The 18,381-nt window shown below is 40.3% G+C and overlaps 2 long non-coding RNA genes across 2 annotated transcripts; one reads left to right on the top strand and one right to left on the bottom strand.

Annotated features, from left to right (window-relative positions):
• Window positions 1-3,737: 3,737 nt before the first annotated feature.
• LOC139082082 (uncharacterized) lies at window positions 3,738-11,116 on the bottom strand. Its single transcript, XR_011537802.1, has 2 exons — window positions 10,799-11,116; window positions 3,738-5,540 (listed from the first exon to the last, which is right to left on the bottom strand). It is a non-coding gene; the product is annotated as an uncharacterized lncRNA (long non-coding RNA).
• Window positions 11,117-14,264: 3,148 nt separating this feature from the next.
• LOC139082084 (uncharacterized) lies at window positions 14,265-17,951 on the top strand. Its single transcript, XR_011537803.1, has 3 exons — window positions 14,265-14,388; window positions 16,085-16,244; window positions 16,535-17,951. It is a non-coding gene; the product is annotated as an uncharacterized lncRNA (long non-coding RNA).
• Window positions 17,952-18,381: the final 430 nt, after the last annotated feature.

The raw sequence follows: 18,381 nt of genomic DNA, 5'->3' as shown, positions 1-18,381 counted from the left end.
TCTTTATATATTTTGGATATTAACCCATTAAAGTCTATTTTTAAAAAATTCCCATAAGCATAAAAATGTTCTTTTTGTGAAACGGGGTCATTTATTTCTCTCATTGTGAGAAAAATTGACTGGTGTGAGCTGAAATTGGAAAGGTTCAAACTACTGGCTTATTACAGCCTGTTTCTGAATGCCCACTGACCACAGCAGCCTAAACAACACCTTATCTAGAACATATCTGCCCGAGGATGTTTTGTACTTAGAGGTAAGTTTTCACCCAAAGCATTGCAGGCATACATGAAATCAAATAGAGATGGTTTCAATCACTTTCAGTGCTTAAAATATTTATAGTCCCTTCTATAGCCAAAGGCAGCCAGACTAATTATTTACCAAGCAAGTGGAAATGATGTCCCCAGGGATATGGCAGAACTGATACATCAATTGGGAGAAAGATTGGCAGTTAGCTGGAGTTTAGAGAATCTCAAAAGCATCTTGGAGTGGCTCTATTTTAGCCTCACATAAGAACTTGACCATCACGCTACAAATGACACATTTGCTCCTTAAAAGATCAAACGGTGCTGGGACGCCTCTGTGGCTAGTCCTCACGTTGCTTTTCTGAGCATCTCTAATGAGCTGCAGTGAAAGAAATCTACACTCTCTGGGGCTAGAAGGTCCCAAAATGGAAAGGCTCTCTAGATTCCAGGAGAGAGATTTAATGGAGGTTGGAGATTATTGAGGCTCCACAAAGGGCTTTAAATTTCCCAGCCAAAAAGCTTTTTATTGGTAACAACAGTGATTTTATGGGTTTTGCTAGTTAGAAGACCAACTAAGGCTTACTTTAAGATTTTTCAGACAACACAGTAACAGCTAGACTTGCAAATGATGCTTTCTCTCATCTCACCCCTCCAAAAACAACAACAGTAATGGTTTGATTATATTCTTCTTGAGTTTTTTCTGTGCATATAGATATACATATATTGATATTGGCTATGTATTGAGTTATGACATTACAATGTTTTGGTCATTCTTAGCTCTTCTTGAAATATTCACTTAATGACAGAGAGGTTTGGAGATGTGGTGTAAAGCCCAAAAGCCTGGACTGAGTTTGCCCCATGTTGAGATTTCCGATTCCACCTCTCATCAGTAATGCTAACGTCTCCTAAACACTGCCGGCTGTTTTATAAGTTTGAACAACCTAACCTGTGAACATTTTGCAAGCCAGAAACCTAGAAGTTATCCTTAACAACATCCTCTGCCTCACTGTGTCCCATGCCAACTACGTCCAGCCAACCTCATCTTCCCTATACACGTCTCTCCATGTTCAATGTCACTGCTTGATCCAAGCCACCAAAATCTCCCATCTGAACTGCTGTGGTCGCCTCCTTGGGATCTTGCCTCCTCTAACCCCTTCTCCACAAAAGAGCTAAAGTGATCTTTTCAAAACATAAATCTAACCCTAACACTCACTTACCAAGGGCTCTGTGTCACACGTACAAAGAGGTCCTTGCACGACGCTGCCATCGGTCCTTGCATAATAGCTCTTTGCCTCCCTGTCCAGCCTCAGCCACTCTCCTCTCATTCCCCAGGCTCCAGCCCTCTGGCTTTCAGTTACTGCGGTGCCCTGCTCACTACTGGTTCAGATATATGACCCTGCTGTTCTCTCTGCTTGGAATCTTCTTCCTGATCCCTCCCTACTCCATCTAGTTGACTCCTATTCAGTCTTCAGATCTCAGCTCAAACACGGCTTTGTCAAGATAATTTTTCACTGTACGTCTGTGTGATTGTTTGGTTAACGCCTCTGCTGCCCGCTCGACTGTAGGCTGCACGCAGGAAGGTCTGTTTTAGTACCTGGTTTCTCTAGAAACTAACAAAGTGCCTGCCACATGGCGGGAACTGGAATATTTGCTGAGTCAATTTACACCCCAGTGAAGAATTTTAATTTGCTAACAATTAAAGGACCAGCACCAGTGAAGCTGCTGGACAGAGTTCCGGCTGGGGAAATACTGACCGTGTCCTCCGGTAAAAGAGCTGGAAAGTAGATTTCTCTCCACTTCTGAGAACTCTCATGCACCAAACCTCTGGCTCCAGGCTGTGCTCTGCTCAGCTGGGCCATGCCTGGATGGGCATACGGACAGCAGTATTGATTCCTACTTTTTCAAGATGAAAAGATGACTTTTCAAAGGTTTTTAAAATTAATTAACTTTTTAAAAGCTAATTGAGTTGGGGGGCCAGCCCAGTGGTGCAGCGGTTAAGTTTGCACGTTCCGCTTCTTTGGCCCAGGGTTTGTGGTTCGGATCCCGGGTGCGGACATATGTACGGCTTGTCAAGCCATGCTGTAGCAGCCGTCTCACATATAAAGTAGAGGAAGATGGGCATGATGTTGGCTCAGGGCTAATCTTCCTCAAAGAAAAAAAAAAGAAAATCTTTAGACAAAAAAAAGGCAAATTGAGTTGGGGAAATAAACCAAATCCATCAATGATTACTTTTCCATCCTTTGGTGCCCTCTATTGACAGTAAACTCAATTGCAGTGAAATTATACCAGGTTATTATCCAGGAAGGAGAGCTATGAGGAGGGTATTTGCGGGTCTTTCTACAGAGTCTGGGTGAATTTACAGTCTTTGTGAAAAACCGACTACTCTTTCACTGAAAGTGGTGTTCACGGGTTCACGCATCCAAACTTTTTTGCCACCTCTTTAGGTATCTGCATCCAGCCAATGTTAGAACTCAGAGCAAAATTGTGGTAGAATTTCCAGTTTTCAAATAGCAGTAAGAAAGAATCATCTTTGCCTGTGCAGAAAATACACTCTACACAGAGCAGCAGATTATCTTTTTGTTTTTCCTGCCTGGGCAAAAAGCAGACCTATACTGGAAACAACAAAGCAAATATTAAAATATAACACTTATTTAACTTTTACTTTATTTATTTCAATTACTTTTTACATTAAATACAATTTTTAATTTTAATTAATTTTATTTTTTCCAAATAATTTTAGTTCCAAAATAACTGGAACTAAATCTCATTGGAGTTCCAAAATAATTGGAACTAAACCATCTCATAGAAAAATGGATGAATCAGGAAAAAAGAATATATCAATTTTATACATGATTTTACTCAGAAGCACAGTTGTTGGGTTAGAAACAATTTTTTTAAAAGCATTGAATATTGAAGCAAATAAAAATATAAAAAACTACCTGAGATAAATTAATTATATCTGCTTGGTTTTCAGTTTTTAGAAGGAGACGCATATAGAACAGAACCCAAGAACCTGAAGGTCAGCCACTTTAAATTTTTCAATGGTCAGCCAAGAGAACTCTCCCATTTTTCCCCTATGAAGTAGTCAGTGAAGATAAATGAAAGAATGATGACCCTCTGTATTACAATCTACAGTTTGTTCTTGCATATCTGAAGTACATTTGGATGCTGAGGCAGTATCGGGAAAGCTGGGGCCAGAAGACTCCCCAGAAAGAGCACAGACAGCCAAGTCAGCCAGACCTGTATCATCTTGAGTCTGCCATTTTCTTGTGGTTTGACTTTCTGCCAATACTTTAACTCCTCTCATTCTTAGTTTCCTCATCTGTAAACTGGAGAGAGTAACATGGAGATAGCTGTTGTAGGATTAGGTGAAACAACCTATGTCGAGTGTCTGGCACAACGCTATCCAACAGAAATATAACGAAGCCACACTTGCACGTCACTTTAAATTTTCTAGCAGCCACTCTAAAAGCAGTAAAAAGAAAGAAATTACTGTCATTTTAATATTATATTTTATTTAACCCAATATATCCCAAACATTATCACTTCAACATGTAATCAATATAAAACATGATTGAAGAGATATTTGACACATCTTTTTCATGACAGCTCTTCGAAATCCAGTGCTTACTTTTACCAGCACATCTCAATTCAGACACTAAATTTTCAATGATTAACGTGAATGTGGTTCCACCAAAGAAATAAGTTTGTCTTTAACGGGAAAATATTTTACACTGCTTCAGCTTTTAAAGTTAAGTAAAATTTGAAACTCAGTACCTCCCTCTCTCTTGCCGCGTTTCAAGTGCTCCCCATCCCTGCGAGGCTGGCAGCTAACTGCAAGAGATAATTTTATGTGTCAGCTTGACTGGCCACTGGGTGCCTAGATTAAGCACTGTTTCTGGGCGTGTCGGTGAAAGCGAGCCTGGGTGAGACTCACATTTGAATCAGTGCTCTCAGTAAAGCACACTACCCTCCTAAGCTGGGTGCAGTGGGGGTGGACATCGTCCAATCTGTCGAGGGCCGGAATAGAGCAAAAGACAGAGGAAGGAGAAATTTGCCTCCTTTTTCCAGCTTTACTGCTGAGTTGGGACGTCTTACGGGATTGACACCATCAGCTCCCCTGGCTGTCAGATCCTGGAACTAGGACAGAATTACACCACCAGCTTTGCTGGGTCTCCGGCTTCCAGAATAGATAGATAGATAGAGAGAGAGAGAGAGAGAGAGATATTCTGTTTCTCTGGAGAACTCTAACATACTACCATATTGGACAGCGCAGGTCTAGCACATTTCCAGCCTGTAGCAGCTTCTGGTAAATGCTAAGTCATCTCTATTCTGGCTCTGCCACCAACTCAGTGACCTTGACCAAATCACTGCCCTCTCTGGACCTTACTTTCCTCATCTGTAAAATAAGGGTGTTGAACTGTGTGATCTTTGAGATTCCTCCTACTCCATAGTTTTATGTTTCGAAATCCTCCCCTCCACTCCTTGGACTCACCCAATTTCCAGAAAGGAAAGCAGAAACTCTGTGGATCCCTACACTATCAATTCTGTTCTACAAACTTCCATGGAGCATCAACTGTGTGTGGAGACCTGAAGACACACAGATAAATACGTTACCGGCCCTGCCCTCCAGGAGCTCACAGTGGAATGAGATAATGCCCTGTAACGCATACAGGATGAGCTGTGTTCAACCTATGAACAGTTGCTGTGGTAACACACTGGACAGTGCAAGAGTTCCACAGAGTTCACAAAATGATTGTTTTAACTTAGCAAATTTAGTGAAAAATCAGTTAAGCCATGTGTTTGGCACCACCCAAACAAAATAACCATTTATTGGATTTTTTCCCCTTTTGAATCTATGCCCTAGGTTTCACTTGGGCATAGCCTACATGTATGAGAATACAAATGGTGCTAAAACACATATGTCCTTTTCTGAAAGATGCTTTATCAGGTCTCTCAGGTCTAGGAGCTGTGTCCTGATCTGCTCATCATGGACTCTCCTGAGAACAGCAAGTCCTCTTGCCAACGTTGCTGAGCAGACACCAGCGTCCGAGTTGAAAGTCTGTGTAAAGCAATTTCCAGCTGAGGCCAAGCATGTAGAGCCCCTGCTGGCTGATTCAGTCGTATCTCTCTCAGATCATCTGGTCTAAATGCTGCCCGTGGTCCACACGATAATCCATTTCAACCTCAGCTGCTGAGATCTACGATTTACCGCTTCCACTTCAACTCTGCAAATTGGAGCCCATGCTGGTTCCAGTGCTCATGGTGGCTGCAGACTTGTCCCTCCAAATTCCTGCACTGAAGGACAAAGAGCTAGCCATAAATTTCACTGAACCTCAGTATACAAAGCTATTGAGCATTTCTTAGGACTCTGAAGCATTTATCTCTGCCCCACATAGAAGCTATTCTCTGTAATGAAGTGAGAAAACATCTCAAAAGAAAGCATTTGATGATCTAGCTGGTAAAAACATAGAAATGATTAAAACAGAGGCAAAGAATCCACATGTTATTACCTTAATGATTAAAACATGCAGCTCATTAATTTAATCTGACAGTGGGCCCTTTTGTGGGCCGACAACTCATATGTAACGTCTTACTCCAGCTGGAGAGATTTGTCCCACGCCAAGCCTGGCTCCCCATTTCTCTTGTGACTGAGAAGCCATCAGTACAATCCAAAATGATTAAAGCTGTGGAGATTGAGTTGCCGACAAAGAACTTCAGACCGGATCAGGGACGGGAAAATAAAACTCCAACCAAGCACAGAACTCAAGGGACTTACGATCAAAACATTCAAGTTTTTTCAAAAAGCTGGAAAATACAACTTTCTAGTTTACAACATGTTAGAAAAAAACTGACATAATCTGTTAATGCACTCATACTTTTTTTGTGGGAGGAGTTCCTCCAGGGACCCCAAAAGAGAACCCTTAAAATCATTTATGTATTGTACACAAAACGTCAGAAGTATAAGGAAACTAAAGAAACAGAGATTCCTGGGTCCAGCCTTCCTTGTCCATAACTAGTCATTGTATTACTCTGGATAAATTTTGAACGTGAATATGGGGATAATAATTAGCAAAATAGCACGTAAAATATTTAATCACAAAACACAACAGACCAGCAAAATTAACATCCCACAAGAATTAAAGAAAAATAAAAGAAAAAAAATTCTCGAAATGCCCTCCATATACCTAACCCATGAAAAAGAAATTTTTCTCATTATAACTATTCCTTTGCACAAAACAAAAACAAAAGATTTGAACCTCCACTATCCCCCAAAAAGCAAAGAAAGTCTTTTCTATTGCTAACACGCTGCATCTAACTTTTAAAATCCATCTTAAAACACTTCTCAGTCACCAGACTTGAGCCTTATTCTTTTTCTTCTTAAGTTATGACAAGGGCCAGCTCCGTGGCCAAGTGGTTAGAGTTCCGTGTGCTCCGCTTTGGCAGCCTGGGTTCAAGGGTTCAGATCCTAGGTGCAGACCCACTCCACTCACTAGCCATGTTGTGGAGGCATCCTACATAAAAAAAAAGAGGAAGATTGGCACAGATGTTAGCTCAGGGCTAATCTTCCTCACCAAAAAAAAAAAAAAAAAAAAAAAGTTATGACTAATGTATTAAAACAAACTGTGCTGTAGGTGATGCTAGGTTAGCCCACAGAGGAGATTCCCACTCCTTCTATTATACCTCTTCTCTCACACTCTATCACTCTCACAAGACCCTGTTGATCTAGCTCACGGTATAGAAGCCCAGTTGAGTGAGGCACATTTCTTAGGATACTTCTTGGTGCTTCCTAAAAGTGAAAGTGTTTTACATTGATATAGATCCTATTCTAATCAGATCGAAATCTCATTCTGATATTCTGCTAGACAGTCAGTTCTTTCAATGATTTCAATAGACAATCATGACAAATGCTATATGAATTTTCCCCACTTGACTATACTTAGGTTCTTCTTAAGTCAAAATAAGCTTATCTTCAGTAATAAAAATACTCAAAGAAAAACTCTGAAATGGACTGTGTCTAAAGCAACCCCCTCTGCCTGTGTGTTGGCACAAGAGGCGTATTGCCTGCAAAGACAAAGAGAGTAGCAAAGCGGCGATGCCATAATTATCAGTTTTTTATTTGTATGGAGGGGGCCTATTTCTGGTTGATATTTCCTCTGACTTGGTGGAGTTGACGATAGGACACTGATGCTTAAGAGTAATGTTTAAGGCAAAATCTTGGAATTTTAGATGAATTCTTTCATTTAAATTCCTCTTTGTGACCTGCTGTTTAACAGGCTTTACAGTGCATTTATTATATCAGGCTTCAGTATTAGAACTTTTAGTTGGGGGTTAGCAGAAATAGTTCAGCTAATGAAAATAATGATTTTTTCATGCTGGACTACATGGTGATTTAAAGCATTTCAATTAAACAAACTGTCTCATTAGAGCTCCTTGATGATGTGGTTCGGTTTGCTTTGATATGGTCCGAAATCCCACGGATGCTATTGGGATGCGCTCTCACTAGCACAGGAACGTGCTAAAGAGGGTTCCCATAGGCCGAGCATCTTGGAGTGCTCCAACGACCTACTTTAAAAACGTTTGAAGCCATTTTGTGGTGTGGACCCAGAACAAATTACCCTTGCTTAATAGGTAGCTTCCAATTCATGTTCCAAAGGCATCCAAGTTCTACCATGAGATTTATTGTTTAAATTCCAGTTCTTTCTCCTATCTTAATTTCATTGGAAAGCACATTTTTTCATAATGTACTTTTCCTGTTACTACTTGGCTTTCCACGGGATAGTCCAAGAATGAATTTACAACAAAGAATTCATTGTTTTATATCACATTTCCTATCATTTTTTCCCAAAAGATTCTAAGCTCACTTCGACCTAGGAAATAAAAGGTTAAGTATGTAGAGAAACTAAATTGGTGAAAGTATCATTGAGACACTCTTAAGATAAATTAAATATTGATACTTTAGGTTGAATATTCAAATGCCTTCAAATAAGCTGAAGGTTTAAAAAGATAAGAAATTCTGTTAATTTTACTGTGGTTGAAAACAGGTAAAAAAATGAACTTTCATGTTCTTAACATAAGCAAGAAGTGAGACTTGGAAACTTTTTATGTCACCAAAACAACTAGCTTCTTGAATTTAAATGCCTGTTAATTTAGTTTAAATATCAGCAAACCAGTTGTTGGACAGGATAACAAATACCATAGGATCAATGTACTGAATTTTCAACCTGTTCTTTTGGTATCATGTGCTGCGGCAAGAGGAAAAGGATAGATTTTGAGTCCCAATTCAAATTCAAGTTAACGTGTAAAAGTGATGCAGTTTTATTTATTCAGGCCTGCTAATAATCCCACTATCTTTTGTCTTGAGTGCAAAAACCATTTCTTTATTAGTTAGGGTAAAAATGCCAGCTGCTATGACAGACTCCAGGATCTCAGCGGCTTCACACAATCAAAGTTTCTCTCTCACACACAAGGTTCATCCTGTGGCTTCAAAATAACAAGGGTCTCAGAGTCCTCTCTTGGGTCGTATAGTCAGAGGGTGGACAGCAGAGAGAGTATGCAGAGCATTGCAGGAGTTTCGTGGGAGGGGAGCCCGGGGGGAAAGTAATGTCCTTCGCTTCTGCCCACATTTCCCTTGTCAGAACTCAGTTGCTTGGTCACAACTAAGCACAGTGGAGACTGGACAATGTAGGCTGGCTGTCTTCCCAGAAGGGAGGATTTTGGTGAACACACAGCAATCTTGCCATAAATCTCTACAGCCTCAGCAGAAACTTACTAAAAGGAACATAATCTCACCATTGCTCTTGTAACAAGAGAGATTATCATTTGGTATTAAATTGAATAGTAAATATAAAGTCCACATAGTAACAAAATACTCTTCTAACTAAAAGGTATTAAGTAACTACTAACCATCTAGATAACATGATGTTTAATCATCTTTGTCTCAGGTAGCTCTTCAAGGCACATGGGTTCAGGTTTTTCTATGCAATTCTCTGAATCTCTCAGTTGTGAAAGTACTTTTGTTTTCCACTCACCTGGCTGTCAAAAATGGCAGACGTAGTATTTTTTTTTTTTTTTTTTAGGAACATTAGCCCTGAGCTAACACCTGCCACCAATCCTCCTCTTTTTGCTGAGGAAGACTGGCCCTGAGCTAACATCTGTGCCCATCTTCCTCCACTTAATATGTGGGACGCCTGCCACAGCATGGCCTGACAAGCAGCATGTAGGTCAACACCTGGGATCCAAACCGATAAACCCTGGGCCTTGGAAGGGGAACATCAGAACTCAACCGCTGCACCGCTGGGCTGGCCCCTAAGCTATGTATTTTTGAAAGCTTGAACCTACACAAAGCCTCAACAGAACATCCAAATGGTCTCTCAACTGATACTTCATTCGGTTTAAGCTCCTGCCAGAGGTCTGATTTCAGGAGTCCTTGTTAATTACCAAACTTTCTGAAGCGAAAGGAAATCCATCTATTGTATAACTAGACTCCAGAGCAAAACTTAAGCAGAAAATTGAAGCAAATACCCAAGAAATTCAGGCAAAACCTCGCAGCTTGATTTGTATCTTCTTTTAAATATCACAACCCCAGAGCAAGACAGCAAATAATTGATAGGCAACGTAGAGAAGAGTAACTGACAGGAGTGAAACCCTGCAGGGACTGACCTAGAAAGAGAGATGAAAGGAGCTGAGAGAGACTGGTTGCCCCATCTTAGCACAGTCCTAAGAGGTAGATATTTCTGAGATCTGGCCCTGTCTAATCCCTCGGTGACTTCAAACATACTGCTCAACGATTCTATTTTAGTAACTCTCACTTTTCCAAATGGGGATAGTATGAAATGGGTTCCATTTCCTCTCTGGGCTGAGCTGCAGTCAAAAGGCATCTGTCTAGTTTGTTTCTTCCTTAGGAGGCAACCCTCCGCTGAAGCCTTCCCGGGAAGATTCCTTCGGGACCAAATGACACTTACTGAACCTCACTGGCCTTAGTTTTCTCATGCAGCTTTTTTTTTTTTTTTTTTTTTGAGGAAGACTGGCCCTGAGCTAACATCCGTGCTCATCTTCCTCTATTTTATATGTGGGACACCTGCCACAGCATGCCGTGCCAAGCAGTGTGTAGGTGCGTGGTCTTAGTTTTCTCTTCTACAAAATGTGAGTTAAAAACACCTGCGTCGTGAGTTTGGATGAAGATAAGTTAAATGTATAAAGTCACTTAACAAAGGGCCTTACAAATAAAAAGAACTCAAGAAATGGTAGCTTTTATTATCTTAAAAAGATGATTTATACCAGCTGTCAATGACTTTCTCTCTGCGTTACCTAACAACCCTTCAAGCTGATAAAATATTTTTTGAAGCCTAAAACTCTCTATATTTAATTTAATCCTAATTCCATTCCTTTTAGGCTGTATTTTAGAGACTTATACAGTATCTTCTATGTGGTTTTATACAGTTTTAATTATTTGTTCTGAAAACTGAGGATTCAGAGAAAGGGTAACATTGAAACAGCTGGTGCCGCCTGGACCAAGAGCTCAGGAGGGTTTTCGGGAAGAGTTCTTCACTCACCACAGTGGCAGGGCCAGTGTGCGGCAGCTCCAACATTCAGCGGACCTCCAATTACACATCTGCATCTACTAATGAACATCCACATCTGCTGAGAGATCAGCAAACTCTCCCACAGAGCCCGGACTTTTCCACAAACTTCTCAGAAGTACTCCGGACGGTCCCTGCTGATCCGTCGGCCACTACTAATCTGTTTCCACTCACGGGATGTCGCGTAGAGTGAAGCATATTTTAAATGGGAAGGAAGCCATGAAGAAGAACAATTGGATTTTGACTTCTTATTTTGGTTTTCTGTGTCTAGAGACCAAAAAAAAAAAAAACCTAAACAAAGCAAAACGTGATTAAAGCCAATTCTTGATCCTCTGTGATAATGGAGAGTATGGCATAGCACGAACAAATCAAATTAACAAATCTCCAAAGCTTATATTAGGGATGAAGAGTTAAAAGAAAATGATGTCTAAATATAAAACATCATAGGAACACAGGAAGCTTAAGTTTCATTTGAAAATGAATAGAAAAAATCCATGGTAGGCAACCATGGGCAAACCTCCTCTTTCGTCAGAGCTGTTGACAAGTAACTAAGTCTGCAGATTTTATTTTCACCTCCCTGGCCCTTCACTGTGTGTAGACTAGTAGATGGGGTAATATAGCAAGAGGCGAGAAGGAACAGAGACAACTGAGCTGGGAAACCAGACATGTTGATCGGTTCTTGAATAATCCACATCTGCAAGACCACGAAATGTTTGGTGATTAACATATAAAAACAGTCTCAGTGTTAAGAAGAGAGAAAAGATTAAGTAGCAGTATGGAAAGCCTACAGGAAAAAGCTAAAAATATTTCAAAAGAAAAATCTATGAACTAGGAAAAAAATGTATCTCCATATGCAATTTTGTTTAGCTCTTGGGTAAAAGACAAGACCGTCTATGTCGACTCAGGGTACAGATGCTATCTGTCGGGCCACGACCACTGACAGAAGCAGAATAGCATAGCATGGACAGACTCCAGAGCCAGACTCTCTGGTTTGAACACCAGTTCTGCAACTTTCCAGCTTTGTGAACTTGGACAAGTTGCACAACTTCTCGGTGCCCCAGTTCTCTTCTCTGTGAAGTGGGGGTGATGACACCACCCACCTTAAAATGTTCTGAAGAGGTTTAAATGAGTTAATGACATCTAGAACAGTTTTTGACACATAATAGATATCATACTTGAGTATTTGCTGTTGTTCTTAATTGTTACAATTTGTTAAAGATCAAACCTCAAAGGAATAATAGATACTTTTTAAAAATAGTCCGATGCATTACTGAGTTTTATCATGTGTTTATTTTTAGACATTTTAGAGAGTGTACTGGTTTTCTATTGTTGCTGTAACAGGTTTCCACAAATTTGGTGGTTTAAACGACACAAAGTGCTGGAAGTCAGAAGTCTGCAATGAGTCTCCCTGTGCTAAAGTCAAGATGTTGGCAGGGCCCCCCTTTCTGGGGCTTTAGGGAAAAATCTGATTTCCTGCCTTTTCAGTTTCTAGAGGCTGCCTGCATTCCTGGGCTGGCGGCTCCCTTCCATGGTCAAAGCCAGCAACATCCACTCAAGTCTTTCTCACATTACATCACTCTGACACTGACTCCTCTACCTCCTTCTTCCACATTTCAAGGCCTTTGTGATTACACTGGACCCATCCTGATGATTTATGATGATCTCCCTATTTTAAACTCAGCTGATTAGAAACATTAATTCCATCTGCAACCATAATTCTCTTTGCCAGGTAAAAAAGCAAAATCACAGGTCCAAGATTTAGGGTGTAGACATTTTGGGGGGGCCCACAGCTCTGCCTAGCACAGTGAGGAATAGCAATCTTAAACACTAGAATGAGTTATACAGTCCGCATGGTAAAGTGAGAAGAGTTCTGGAGTCAGCAGATAGGAGATCTGAGTTCAAGCCTATGTTCGGCTATTAACTAGTTTTATGACCTCGATTAATTTTAAGCCACTTGAATTCTCTGAATGTGTACAATAAGACTTGCTGTTGCACTGCCAAAGTCTGCACCCCTCACTAGGTATTCACCTCAAAAACAGTAATTCGGTAACATGGAGCATAGGGCAGAGTAGGAGATCATCATCTCTAGTGGAAAAACACCTCAAAAATGCTTGAGCGACAGACAGATGGCCGTAAACTGTGTCTCTTACTTGGGAAGAGTAGCACATCTCCAAGCTTTGGCTGACCGTTAACCCTGAAACAGCCTCTGGTTCCAACTGGGAAACAACAAAGATCTTGCGGGCTTTCCGATCTAATCTGTTTTGAGTTCTTGTATACTTCCCCAGCTGTTTTTAGCCAGTAGTATGCTATTGCCTCCAGACGTTCATCATTTACAGAATCTTGGAAAGCTCTTGGAAAGTTCACCATTTACAGAATCCTGCCCTGCTCATCTTCCCAGGCAAGGACAGCTGTGTAACAGCAAATCTGTCAGGCATTCAGCTGCTCCTTGTCCCAGACCTCCAGGGCTGGCCTATCCTTCCAAGCAAATTTGAGGCTTCTCTCTTCTCTTTCTCCCTGTGGCTCTCTATGACCAGGGGGCGGGTCTCAGAGCTGTGTGGTCCAGTAGGGATACCTTGGGCTAATAATATCCATTGTGCTTGGAAATTTACAATTGTATGCTACTACAATAAAGTTCCTGGTCAAATCTGCTTGTCTGTCTGTGCTAAAAACATCAGCAGACCATTGGAAAGAAGCCAAAGCCTTAAATGAGGTGAGAGTGAGGTTGTGTCTAACAGACAGTATGGAGCTGGAAGGTAATGAAGAGTCTAAGATGGGAACTTAGCTTTATTGTTGAAGGCCTGACTCTGAAAACATCATGAAGCCAGAAACCAAGAAACAAATAGCTGGTCTTCACTCCCAAGCAAAATAAATCTTCCCTATCTTTTCTTTATCACAGTGGTTCATTAACAAAACTGCAATAAAAAAATCTTAATGCTTTCTTTAAGTTTGTCATGTGAAAAGAAATCGCTTATTTACATTTGATTTCGTAGGGTGGAAATATTTGGCTGTGCTAACAATATGCATCAAGCATATAGACAGCAGGCCAGTGGTGGGTCTTTGTGTTAAAATGATTTTCGTAGCTGTGGCTCTTGGCCTCCAGGAGCATGAAATCTGTTTTTGTTTGTTCAGTATACCAATATCCAGGAAATCAATGCCTCTTCTCCTTATATGTGGAAACTTTTGGTTGAATTTTATTTGATAGCTGGGTCTCCTTCAATGTTGTATATATTTTTGCTTAATAATGGAAAAAGTTGATTAATAGAATGATTAAACGCTAGGCTGAATAGCTATTACTATTCTTACTCATTAAGGTTCATTTAGCCAGAAAATCCTTTTTGCCTCAACCCTTGTTAATAGAATCATTTAAAAATATATTGGCTGATGTTGGTTTGTTTTCTTAAAATGAAAAGTATAATGCCCCGAATCTAATTTTTTTTAGGGTGTTACTACTGTATTAAGGATCTTGTAGGGCATGGAAATCAAGATTCCGCACACGTTTGCACGTGGTACAGCTGAGGATTGAAGCCTGGGATGGATATGTACCAACCGTAGAACCTGCCATGGTAGCTATTACTTTTTATTAAATGACTGATACTCATTCTTTTTCCTGAAAGCCAAGGATAGAAGCTAATTCCAGTTAATTTATGGTTTCATTTCATTGAGTTCCACTTAAATGAGATTTTACTGTAACATGGCCAATTCTGTTATGAATTATAAGATTTATTTGGGGCAAAGTTAATTCTTACAAGCAGAAAGAAAACTAATGTCTTTAAAACTTGAAAGACGAGGCTTCTTAGAACTTATTTTCAGCATGCCACACAGGTCTGCCTGTTTCCAGCAAAACCTAATTCCAGACACCGCTTTTTATCTCTAACTCTGGCTCTGATTGTGTCTTCGCTTTGGTGACACCCTGGCGGCTTCTTTCTGTTGCTCAGAACTTGTCAAAAAAACATGGAACATTCTGATGAGTTCAGTCTCTCTCAACCACCTCTAGGTCAAGTCCCGCTCTCTGAAGGGTTCTTCTGATCCTATGCCTGCTGCCCGAGGTGGTGGGCTTTTGAGCAGGACTTAATTTTGCCTCATTTTAAATCATGTGCTCAATTGCTTTCTTATTCTCAGATAGTGAAAAGCCACCAAAGAATAGCTTAATGCATAAGAAAAAACAAATTTAGGCAAATTATGCATCTGCTCGTAAATAATAGGTTCGTGTTTATGAGGTAGCTAATTCTCCACAATATTAGGCGCTCCTTCAATCAAAGCCGGAGAAATGAAAAGATCCCAGAATTTCTTTGTCATGCTGAAAAGTCGCCCCTGCTCCAGTCGCCTCGTTTTTGAGAAGGGGTATTTGTTCTCTCTCATAATCTGGAAATGCATGTAACTAATTGAAATAAGATGTACTCCTTAAATGATGAAAATAAAAAGTGATCAAAATAGATTTTTGTTATCCGTTGGGCATTGGCAGTTTAAATGCGAACTGCATGGCTTGCAGTGTGGGGAATTAATTATTGGTAATTGAAGTTGTAAGCTTAATTCCCTGCTTGCTTCAATGAAAATGAATCCTTTTATTTAATATTGAAATAAGCACCACTAACCTCATGAACTAGGACAGCACATGCATTCAGCTATTGAGTAATAGTGAATGTTAAAAAAGCTTTATCTTTTAAACACTGAATTGTGATTAAAACAAAACAAGACAAAAACACTGGGAGGCAGATACATTAGCAAACAACATAACAGATGCTGTTGAATACTTAATAGATCCTGCTCTTGTCCACCAGTTAGAAAACACATTTTGTATTCTAATAAAAGTCTAAACCATTAAAAATATATATATATATATTTTTTAAAACTTCTCCTCAGTGAAATGTTTTTATTGACCTATATTGTCATAATGAAGCACGATGACCATTTAGACTGTTAAGCAAGTCAAGTCACTGCCTGGTGTTTCTGCTGTGAGGAGATCTTTCCTTTCACGGCCAAGCATCAGGTGGACTCTGCTTTCTGCCCCAGTCTCATCTCGGATCTCTCTCGGCTCTGGCCATCCAGGAATGCCTCTGGGCACTTACACTTACTGTGACTCAGGTCTGGTCTGCTTTCCCAGCCCCCTACATCTGCCCTTGGCCTAATCAACATCTTTTACTCCTCTCAGATCTCAGCTCAAACATTACCCCAGAGATTGGGGCAAGTCCTCCTCTTTTATATTCTTATCACAGTAAGTCATGTTGTAATTACTTGTTTCACGCTTGTCCTTTCTGCCAGAGCATAGCTTCAAGAAGGCAGGGACAGTGTCTGCCTTGTTCACAGCTGCAGCTCCGGTAACTAGTTCAGAGCCTGTACATCCTGGGAATCAAGAAACATGTCTGAGGAAAGGAAGGAGGAAAAGAAGGAAGAATGGAAGGAAAGCTGAATGGTAATAAAGGTCAGTCTGAGACGCTTGGCAAAATTCCCATTTTATAGTCCTGAAGTATCCATCATAGTTATACGACAGGTAATGATTTCTTTTTCTCGTTTTTTATGGGAAATGAGTGGAATTAATATTTTCCAACTTTTTATTTATTGTACTTCATACTAAGTCCCAGGCACACCTTCCCAGAAGACAATTTATCCATATTTCAATAGTTAACACATGCAACTGTGTAATAAGTAATACAAGAAAAATTTCTTGTTCAGAAATTAAATTTGCTTGCTATTTAATGTTTTTTATTACAGAAAATTTAGACAATGAACTTCTCTCAAATGAGAGAGAAGAGTCTGAATCTGCTCTCAGTGGAACCTATCATTTCTGACCTCGGAGAGGTAATAAGAGGCTTCAAGTGCTTTGTTCTTTAAGTAACTGGCCACTGTGTACATTGTTTGGTCATGGGTTGTGGAAAAATCCCCCCGAGTCAGCTCCAAGGAACAAAACGTGGTTGCTTAGACTGTTCAAACCTTCAAAACTAGTCTTCTCAAAAGGCTTGGGCCTAAAGAACACTTGTGTGACCTACATGTTGTTTGCCATTGTCACTGACAGAGAACAAAGGAAAGGGAAGAACCCTTTGATTGGTCTGCATCTCAATAACCTGAAATGTCTGCCCCACTGCTCATTTTAAAAGGAGCAAGAGTAGATCTACGTGGTGTTCCAGGTTAGGATGGTGGAGCGAGCCGCACAGCTAATGCTGCTCCTCCGCAACGTTCCACTAAGACCAGAGGAAAGGGATGTTCTTTAAAGAGCAAAACCCACAGGAAAGACAATACAAGGGCAGTGAAACTTCGGAATCTGGAAAGCAGATTGACAACTGGCAACACCATATACTTCTGTTCTGTACAGAGGGTGTGGAGAGGAGGCTAGAACAGCAAGGTGTCTAAAACAGGAAAGACTGGGTGAAAGCTGTCCCACTGGGTTAGATCTCTACGTCTCCACTCCATTGCACATTGCTATGGTTGAATAGATAGAGTATTTACGTTCAATATGTGCATATCTCAACTACATAGTATAGTAGTTTATTCTCAGGAGTAGATAGAGCAGGCCTCCGGACTGTGGGACATCAGGCACACGTGAGAGCAGATGTATTATTCTCACACCAAACACAGACAGACTGCATGACCGAATGCTAGATGCTGAGGACTTCTCTCTCTTCCTCGGCTTGGCTCCCAGAATGCCAGAAGCCCTACTACTTCCCTCTAGGCAGGAGATTAGAAGGTTATTTTCTGCTAAACATAACCAACCTAGGAGGAAAGATTTTAAAATATTGACATCAGGAGTTCACCAACAAACAGCCCATCCAGAACACCTGAGAGTGTCACTCACAGTAAACAAGCCTCACATATAAGAAAGGATGACCAGATACTTGAGGGAGACCTCTAACATGGAAGACAGAGGCCAAAACCAACAAACGGAAGAAAGGAACTTGGAGAAAATAGAGACTATAGAAAGAGAAGAAACCTTCAACAAAACTATTAGTATCCTCAGAGAAATCAGAAGAAATGATTACCCTTGTGAAACTAGAAAATGGTACTACACAAAACGGAAATTCAAAGTAAAAAGAGATCTTGAAAGTTAAAAAATAGCTGAAATGAAAAAATTCGATAGAAGAATTGGAAGATAAAGTTGAAGAAAGTTCTGAGGAAGTAGAGCAAAAAGACAAAAGAGAAGGAAGACATAAGGAAAATCAAAGGAGCAGAACTGAAGGGCCAACACCTGAGTAATGGATGTTTTTTCCAGGAAAAGAGCACAGAGGCAACAAAGTGAAAAATCATTAACAAAATAAGTTAACAAAAATTCTCATAACTGAAGACAGGAGTTGCCAGGTAGAAGGGGCCCCCTAAGTGCCTCCCCAAGAAAATTTGAGTAGATCTATGTCAAGGAACATCATCGTGAAATTTCAGAACACTGGGGACCAAGAGAAGGGTCTATCAGCTTCCAGAGGGAAAAAAAGGTTACATACAAAGGATCAGGAATCAGAATGACTTCAGATTTCACAACTGCAGCAAGACAAGGGAGAAAGACCTTCAAAATTCTCCAGGAAAAGTCTTCCTACTGCAATTCTAGATTCAGCCAAACTGTCAAACACATATGA

Source organism: Equus przewalskii, chromosome 2 (assembly GCF_037783145.1).
Source record: "Equus przewalskii isolate Varuska chromosome 2, EquPr2, whole genome shotgun sequence".
NCBI classification, from domain to species: Eukaryota; Metazoa; Chordata; class Mammalia; order Perissodactyla; family Equidae; genus Equus; species Equus przewalskii.
The sequence above is the reverse complement of the archived record's forward strand: the minus strand, read 5'-3'. Positions and strand labels throughout refer to the sequence as shown.